We start from the raw sequence: 8,662 nt of genomic DNA on the forward strand, positions 1-8,662 counted from the left end.
GTTCGTTGCCGGTTTTCTTTAAAAAAAACCCTTCGTTTTAAAAAAAAAACCCTAGATCGGTTTTTTTTCGGTTTTATTATTTTGCGAGCGTTCACCGAACCGTTCGTTTTAACGAACGCGTTCGTCGGTTTTTCTCTGTTAACGAACGTCCGTTCTTTAACCGTTCGTCCTTTTTCTTTTTCATCGGTTTTTCCGCTATTTTTCTCACATTCGATTTCTGATCGAATTTTCGTTTCTGTTTAACTTCTCGCTCGTTTATCGAAATCAGGCGATTCAAGCGCCTAGAGTTTCGTCTCGAAATTCTCTTTCCGTTTAACCTACTCAAACAAGATTTTGCTACAGTAAAATTTGACCTAGATCCAGATTAGTAAACGAAGCTTCTTTCTTTCGCAGTTTGACTTTCGTTGCTTCTTTCGAGTTGATTCTTTTTGCAAACCGGAGTTCTTAAGTTGAACTTTCTGGTTGGATCTTTCATTCGAGTTTTACCTGTGCATTAGATGAGTACTGATTGTATGCTTGTTTGTTTGCGATAGAGTACCCGGAGTGTGCCGCTTGTTACTTCGAATCGCTAGGTTTTGCGGATCATCAGCAAGGCAAGTAACACTTTGATCATACTTTTCCATACCCAGTTTTTGTTGCATTAGATCTATTCCTCAAACACTTGCATGATTAGGATCTAATTAAATTGTGGGTATTGGGAAGTAGATGTGGTAGTACCTATTACCTGTTTTACTTTCAAACCCTTGGGAGTTACTTCTACGTTTGCTATTATATTGCCATGCTATGCTCGTAGACGTGGATTGGGTTTGAGAGATTTCCATGACAGATGTGAGATTGTTAATTAATGGTTTACTTAAGGTGGCAACTAAAACTCACATCTGGGTGGATTGAGGTACCTGGGTATTCCGGGATTGCCTGTTTTTCTTTTGGACCGCCACCCAGGTTCAAAGGGATCATGAGATTATTCATGCTAGAAACTTCCGTGTGCAGCCGCAAGCTATTATGGGCTCTAGCATAGTTGACTAAGTTGTGTGAACTCTTACAGTGGTAGACTAGCAGATGTAGGGGAAAGTAGGTGTAACTGTCTACCCATACGTAAGGTGCAAACACTTCTGAAAGACTGTGTCTCGGTCATCCGTTACTCAAACACCATGTAGTGCGAGTAATCCAACGAAGGAGATCGAGTCTTGTGGGGAAAAGTGCACAAACCTCTGCAGAGTGTACAAACTAATCATGGTTAGCCGTGTCCCCGGTTATGGACAACCTGAGTATCTAGTACTTGGATTATCATGTGAATCTCATCACTATGTTACTTCTAATTAATTTTGTTGGGTTACTGATGAGATTTAATTGGGATTGAGATGCTGTCAACCATCTCAATGTTTCACAACCACCATGATAGTTAAATAAAATTTATTCCTTTGAAGTAGGATAAAACTGGCTTTTCGCAAAACTGTAACCATAGAGCTTTCCACCAGCCATATATGCATGTAGTATAGCATTATTGTTCATTATTCTCTATGTGTTACATTGCCAGCATATTCTATGTGCTGACCCGTTTTCGGGCTGCAACGTTTCATGTTGCAGACTTTTCAGATGACGAGTAAGGTGCCTTAGGTCGTGGTCTTATACTCAGTGATGCCGCTGGAGTTGATGGACTCACTTATCTTCCAAGTCTTCCGCTGTTATCGTTATTAGATGGCCTTAAGCCATGTTTATCATACTTATTCTCTTTGGAGATATTCGATGTAATAAGTGTGTGATTGCTACTCTGTTATAAATCCTCCATTTGTACTGTGCGTGTCAGCATTACTGATCCAGGGATGACACTGGTACACACAGCACAGACCATTTGAGGTCTGGTCGCTACAGAGAGAAGTCAGGGAAATAAGAACTTTGTTATTCTTGTCTTGTTGTGATTTGTCATCTGTGGACTTCTGATGATCACTGGAAATTTGCAAAGCTGCTGTTTTGATCAACCATGTTAGTGTTTGGAGCTGATGTGCTGCTGTTCCTTGCCATGAGATGAGTTCCTACTCTTCCCTTGTCTCAGGTTGTTCATTTATTCAGTTATAATCGACTTGCCGTCACTGATCTCTGTTACTGCTAACAGCTGTATGAAATACATCAAGAAGCCGAGAAAAAGAAGTTTGGATGCAATGATTCAAGAGAATGCAGGACAGCAAGAAGCCAAGAGAAATAAGTTAAGGTTCAAGAGTGAGTAGGAATCTGAACTGCTGCTGTTTTTATATTTTCAGTAATTTACAAGTAGGTAGTACATCATCATGTATTCATATATGTTACATCATTGTTGTTTTTGCCCGTGGAAGTCACCATTTTGGCTTTCAATTGGTGCTGAACCTGCTGTTCTTTTCCCCGGATCCAAAAGGATAACTACCACCTTTGCGGCCTAGGCACTGGCAGGCAGACACCCTCCACCCAGCGCCTTGTATTAGATCTCACCTGGCAGTATTGGGATAGGATCCAGATTAGGGGAGCTTTATAGGCATAATGACAACTTTTTATTAGGTTCTTCTGTAAATTGCACAGAAGAGGTAATTAATCCTCACTGACATGACCTGATATATCTTCAGTATTCTTTGTTTTTCTTATCTTATGCGTGGCTTTAAATTTCAATGCACCTTTTGGAAGAGCTGCCATCTATCTTTTGGGGCCACTTCTGGAAATTATCTTACACATATATCTGTTGTTGCATGTTTAAGAAGTGTTTGGAAAGTTTATTCTTCTGATGTGTATTTTCGAAGTGAATTCATTGCCTAGCTTTTATTCATTTTTCACAATAGCCTATATAGCCTAGGAGAGGCAACCTAGATTGGTGTACATTGTAGCTACTAAATATATAGAGAAATGAAGGGGACTAAGCTAGCCCACATGCTGTGCGTTTCAAGTGTTGCCCGAGGGCTCCTTTCTGGCTGACACGTTTGCGTTTTTTCTGTTCTTTTTTTACCGCTCCTGCTTGATTTACCGCTGAAAGACCATCGGTTTCTTCCTCTATCTTCCAGATACAGAGAGAGAGAACAAAAGAGGGACAGGGGGGAAGGGGAGCAGCCGTCTTACTCCGCTGCCGCAGCTGGCGGCCCATGCTGCCGCCGTTTTCTTCTCCCCCTCTGCCATCTCCCCACCTCTGCTTCGGCTAGGCCACAGGGGTGCACACCCGCAAACCCTACACCTCCTCTCGCTATCTCTCTCACACGGAGAACAAACAAGGGCCAACCACGGAGATGAGGCGACGATCCCTGCGACGGAGGGATCGATCACGGCTTTCCCTCACGCAGGAGTGTGGCCTTCTCTTCGAGCTTAGGTACGGCTGCTCCCATCCCCCTTTCTGTGGCTGCAATAGAGATGGTTTTGCGCCGTGCTGCAATTTTATGTTTTTTCTTCAGTTGATTGGTTGATTGCTTGACAAAATGTTTGTGTGGTGTCAGGTTTAGTGTGGAGAAATCTTGACAAAAATACACATGTATTGTATTCTTTGATGTTGCTATTTCATGCCCTCCATTTGTTTGTTAATATGTCTACAAGAACTAAGCATCTTTTTTATGTTTCTATTTCTATATCTTTTGATCCAATTAGGACTTTTGCGTGTGCAGGACAACCCCAACGATTGGTCCCCTATTCAATGTGTCGTGTTCATCTTGAAGAACGGATGAGCCATATAATATAACTAAGTTGCTGGGAGTGTCAGAACTATTAAGATGATTGTAGTTGATAAAGATCACAATGCATGGCTGCGCACAACATCATTATGCACACGTGCATGGTGGCGCATAGCTCTGCCTCCACGGAACATCATCTGTTCTTATTTAAACCAAAGGCCGTACTGTTACTGCTGGTGGAATCGCCTTATCCGCGCTTCCTTCGGATTGTTTTTTTTATCGCGCTGCACCTGCTCCTCTTGATTCTTTGATCTGTGTGCTTTTTGCCAGCATGTTTCTCTTTCTGTAGCAAAATTGGACTTTTTTTTTACTGAATTTGTTATTCTTCTTTGAACCATTTTTCTACAAGCCACATAAGGATTTTTGATGTGCTAGCCTCGGTCCAACTCATTCACGTAATTTAATTTATAATTTCTTAATGGCATCAGCATTTCTACATTCACAACCAAAGAATCATTATGTATTGTAAAACTATTAAATTTATTAGATCCAGACGCTTCGTATAGCTAATGCTTTATTTACATGTTTTAGGGCCTAGCTGATGGACGACCAACTCAATTTTCATACAAGGATAAATTAACTGTTCGAATCACTAGGATATGGGAATATTGAAGCGGTGATAGGACTGAATTATATGGTCAGAACTTCGTCATGGTAGACTCCAAGGTAAGACTCGCACAATTGTTCATGCTTTCTGATCTATCCTTACCATGTATCACGCAAATTAATAGAGACCATCTGCCTTACTAGGATGGCACGATAGAGGGAGCAATTCCTAAAAAAAGAATGCACATCTTTGATAATAGAGTTCGCGAAGGAGCAGTTTACAAGATTGGTTCCTTTGAAATCGCTAAGTTCAGAGAGAAATATAGAGCGACAGAGCACCCATCCAGGTTCCTGAACCAAATTTTTTTCCCCAAGTTTGGATACACAACCTATCCTATAGCATACTTCGAAAAACAAATTCGATTGAATATAAACCTGTCAAGTCAGTTAATTACAGACGCATTTCCCTTGGAATGCTGACTGTAGTGTTTACATCGGTAGTTCATTTATCCATTTCCTATGCACAGATGTTGGTTTAGTTACAGGCATTTTCTACCCACTTTTACTATGCACAGATGCTGACTGTAGTGTTTACATCAGCTGAGCGAAGGGGACAGTTCCATATCACTGATGGCTAGTACGCATTTCACATCTTTTGCTCCCACTTTTTATTCATTTTTTTGCTATGATACAATCTTATACAAAGAAATTGCATCCTACTTTTAGAACGTGTGCTGTTGTTACTATGGGGAGGGGAAATATGCGGATGCACTCGATGCCGCCTATAGACTACAGTGATGGTCAAATGATGGACCTGTTGTTCTATTGTTTTTTCTTCCAAGAAACTGCCAGTCTATTCATCTTTAATCATGGCAATACAAAGAACAACAAGAACAATAGAGGTAATAAAAAGGAAGCGGCGATTCGGTGCCCGAGCGCAGCTGCTCCCGAAATCGCTCGTGTCCGTTTCTAGCTCGGGATGCGAATAAAGCCCACTGGCGCGTCAGAAGCGAGCTGCAGAAAATCGGGCATTCGCATGAATACGGGTATGAAACAGTGGCTCTTTTGTGGGCCCAAGGCGAAGGGAAGGGACGGAGGAAGCGAGCTGGCGTACTGGGCCGTGGACCAGGACGTTACGGATTTAGCCGGGCCATGGACCAGATAAGGGGCCCCGAACAGTTGTCCACATCTGAGTGGGTCGTTCTGGAAACCCTCGCCGCCACCCCTCTTCGGGCAGAAGCACCGCTATCCCTTCTCCTCTAGTGCTTGCGGCGGCGCTCGTCCTGTCCGGGCGCCGACGGTTGAAAGGAGGAGGATGGTATGGAGTTCCTGCTTTACGCCATTGACAGGTTAGTCCATGCAGATCTGTAAAATGGTTTTGGGATTTCTTCAGCAAGCTACCGCGTGTGCAGAAGTAACCTGACGAACGAGGCTTGTTGCCGGTGAATGCCGTCGTTTTTTCAGAGTTCACCGACAGCCTTGATCACCAGATTAGGTTCCCCTCGTGTTCTTATCGGGCAACGGAGCTGCCCCTGCAGTTCCTGCTGACTCTAATGCTGGGTCTGGTTGCGCTGAAAAGGTCGGGGACGATGGCGCAGGTAGAGCGCGTGAAGGAGTGTGCCGTCGCCGGGACGCATCTCCGACAAGATCGGCGCAGTCGACTCGCAGAGTCAATCCAGAAGCACCTGGCTGGCCAAAAAGGTGTGAAACAAAATCTTCCTCACTGTTGGACTGTATTGCTTAATCTATGTATGCAAGTTAGTATGCAGTGAACGCTTTTTATCACAAACGTTAGTTTACTATATTAGTCCGTATCAGACTTTCAGTAGCCATTGTGAAGGTGATCATTTTAGGCCAAACTTAATGATTTTCCATGCCTCAATTACCTTGCAGGAACTCGACTCTATACCTCAAAGCCACGGAAGTCGTGCGGATGGGCGATGCGAGTGCAGAATCTTTTGATCACATGTTTGTTGGTCTCTGAAGCTCTGCTTGTGAGTGGCGCACCTTTGGTAGAGAAGAGGGATGGTTTGGGTTTTGAGGACTGTATGGCAGGTCTGGCAACTGGGAGAATGGATGGCAATGGCGAAGTCGCATTTGTTGGGGACAACGGTGCTGACCAGTGCCATAGTGGTGGGCACTCATTCAGTGTGAATACCCTTCAGGGTCTTGCAGCTCCAGATAAACATAGAGGGTCACAAAAGAACAACATACCTGGAAAGAGGGGAGTAAGGCCCCATACGAAGGTCTGAGTAAGCGAACCAGGTTCTGTAGCATTTGCCATCGCGAGGGTCACAAAAGAATAACATGCCCAGAAAGCGGGGATGCCCCCAAGAAGCCACGGAAGCCGGGAAAATGCAAGCACTGAGGGATGGAAGGACACCGACAGAACACTTGCACAAGGCCACTGTGAGTTACTGAAAAATGAGTTATGAAGTTTCGATTTGTAATATCTGCTGGAAATTCGAATTGCTGGAAAGATTAAATGCAAGTGTTGCTGTGGCATCACGCAAGGGCAGTATAAAGAGTGCACGACGGCCAGCTGCTACCTTGCCTTCCACCTTTGTTGTCTAATTAAAAAAAATTGAAGCTAGCTTCTGCAGCCGCTGGCGCGGACGTTTGCTGAATCTGGCTTCAGTGGCATGACCAGGAGCTGTGAAGGAGGCTATTCAGTCAGCGGAATGAAGGGTTCAGGTACGATATCTTGCGTGTTTTCTGCATTATTAAGAGCGATGCATGATATGTGACTCTGTCGCTGTTCGCAGTCATCTGCCTGCCTCTTCAGTGGTGGACTCAGCGGCGACCGCTTGGAGTACAACACAGCTGCTGGCGCAAGAAGATGGCATGATTGAGGAGGTAAAGTGGAATCGTCTTTGTCTGACGGTGTGTACCTTTTCTGTACGGAGAGGAGACATACATGGATTTTCAGGGGGAGGTGATCCAACGGGATTGCTGTTGTGTGTTGAAGCAAGAGCTGGACGAGGAGGGAGGACAAGATTCAGTAGAAGGCTTCGGCGACCACGATCCTGCCGATGCAGAGGGGATAGAGGGTGGAAAACATATCTTGCATAATTTGATGTGGCCGAAGAAATTGAATCCGATGACGATGAAGAAGTGAGCAGCAGGAGTCAAAGCGGACGCCGTACTCAGGCATGATATGCGATTACGGCGTGTATGGCATCAGATGATGTAATCCTTGTAGGGTTTCTGAATGTGCCGACATGAACACTGCTCGCTCATGTGCATCATTAGTTCGACCAGTTAGTGTGCCCAATGTTAGTTGTTATTAGGGAGAAGTGGTTGCCCAATGTATCCAACCGTAGGAGGGCCCGTGAATGTCCCAGTCCGGCTCAGATACATGGCTGAGCCATCCGACCGCAATCTGATCCGGAGCCACGTCGCATTGATTGCGAGGCTGGGCTGAACTAATTTTGGCAACATACGTTCGGGAAATACACCACAGCGCACATGCCAACTTGTGGTAGCGACAAGCATTAAACCGAGCCGAAGGCGTGTCGCCGTAATCACCCATCCTTCATCGGAGCCGAGCAAACCTTATTATAATAGACGGTTGGAAAGTTGTCGTGCTAGGGCCCCATAAAACCAGCGCACCAGAATAGCAACCATCACCGATGAAGAAAGTCCAAGATCAGAAAAATCAAAGTTGTAGACAATCAAACGAAGACGAACGAAAACATGATCCAAACAGATCCACCGAACACCAATATCGACTGAATCCCATGAGATCCGACATATAAACCAGAAAGAGGTAAATACATTCGGGGTCTTAGAACTTGCACGCGACGACGTAATTATAGTGCATAACTTGTAAAATACATAATTATAGTCATGAAACTTGCGCGGACGTGCAAATACGGTTACATATCCCGTGCGTCGGCGTATCTAGTGCTTGCTTGGCACTCCAAGATGGATAGGCCCATTTTCGCAATGGTGCTCGAAGCGACGTGTTTTTGCTCAAAACCCCCTTGATTTTTGGGCAGCGATCTGCACCGGCGCGCCGGCCCAACTGTTGGGCCGGTCGAGCCCTAGCCGTCAAATCTGGCCCCTCGAGCCGTCAGATCCTTTCATCCCCAACCTCCCATCTTCAATCTCCCGCACGGCAAAGGGAGAGGCCCGCCTCGCATGCGTCGACGCCCCCACACGCGCCGACCGCCTCGCCTCGCCTCCTCACCGCCGGTCGCCCTCACCGCTGGTCGTCGCCCTCACCTATGTCGCCTTCGTGCGTTTCTCACCTTTGTGGATGCAGCATCGCGCGCCCATGGTTTGCAGCCTTGTAGCTCCGGTGCCACCGCTCGCAATTCCAGTGCACGACGACCACGCTCTGATGGCGACGGCCCGTCGGACATAGCACCCCGACGGTTGCAACTTCTCTGATTCTGCAGAGTCTGGTTGTAGCTTTCTCTCTCAAAGGTTGAAGC

The 8,662-nt window shown here is 45.5% G+C and overlaps 1 long non-coding RNA gene across 7 annotated transcripts; it reads left to right on the forward strand.

Moving 5' to 3' along the window:
• Window positions 1–1,941: 1,941 nt before the first annotated feature.
• Window positions 1,942–7,660, forward strand: LOC123119173 (uncharacterized). 7 transcript variants are annotated; one of them, XR_006458501.1, is made up of 8 exons: window positions 1,997–2,217; window positions 3,024–3,322; window positions 3,612–4,343; window positions 4,799–4,860; window positions 4,950–5,572; window positions 5,688–5,924; window positions 6,117–6,917; window positions 6,989–7,660. It is a non-coding gene; the product is annotated as an uncharacterized lncRNA (long non-coding RNA). The 7 variants fall into 7 exon arrangements; XR_006458502.1 differs by having other exon boundaries at window positions 2,016–2,217; window positions 4,209–4,343; window positions 6,989–7,659; XR_006458498.1 differs by having other exon boundaries at window positions 1,943–2,217; window positions 3,612–4,860.
• Window positions 7,661–8,662: the final 1,002 nt, after the last annotated feature.

This window comes from Triticum aestivum, chromosome 5D (assembly GCF_018294505.1).
Source record: "Triticum aestivum cultivar Chinese Spring chromosome 5D, IWGSC CS RefSeq v2.1, whole genome shotgun sequence".
Lineage (NCBI taxonomy): Eukaryota > Viridiplantae > Streptophyta > Magnoliopsida > Poales > Poaceae > Triticum > Triticum aestivum.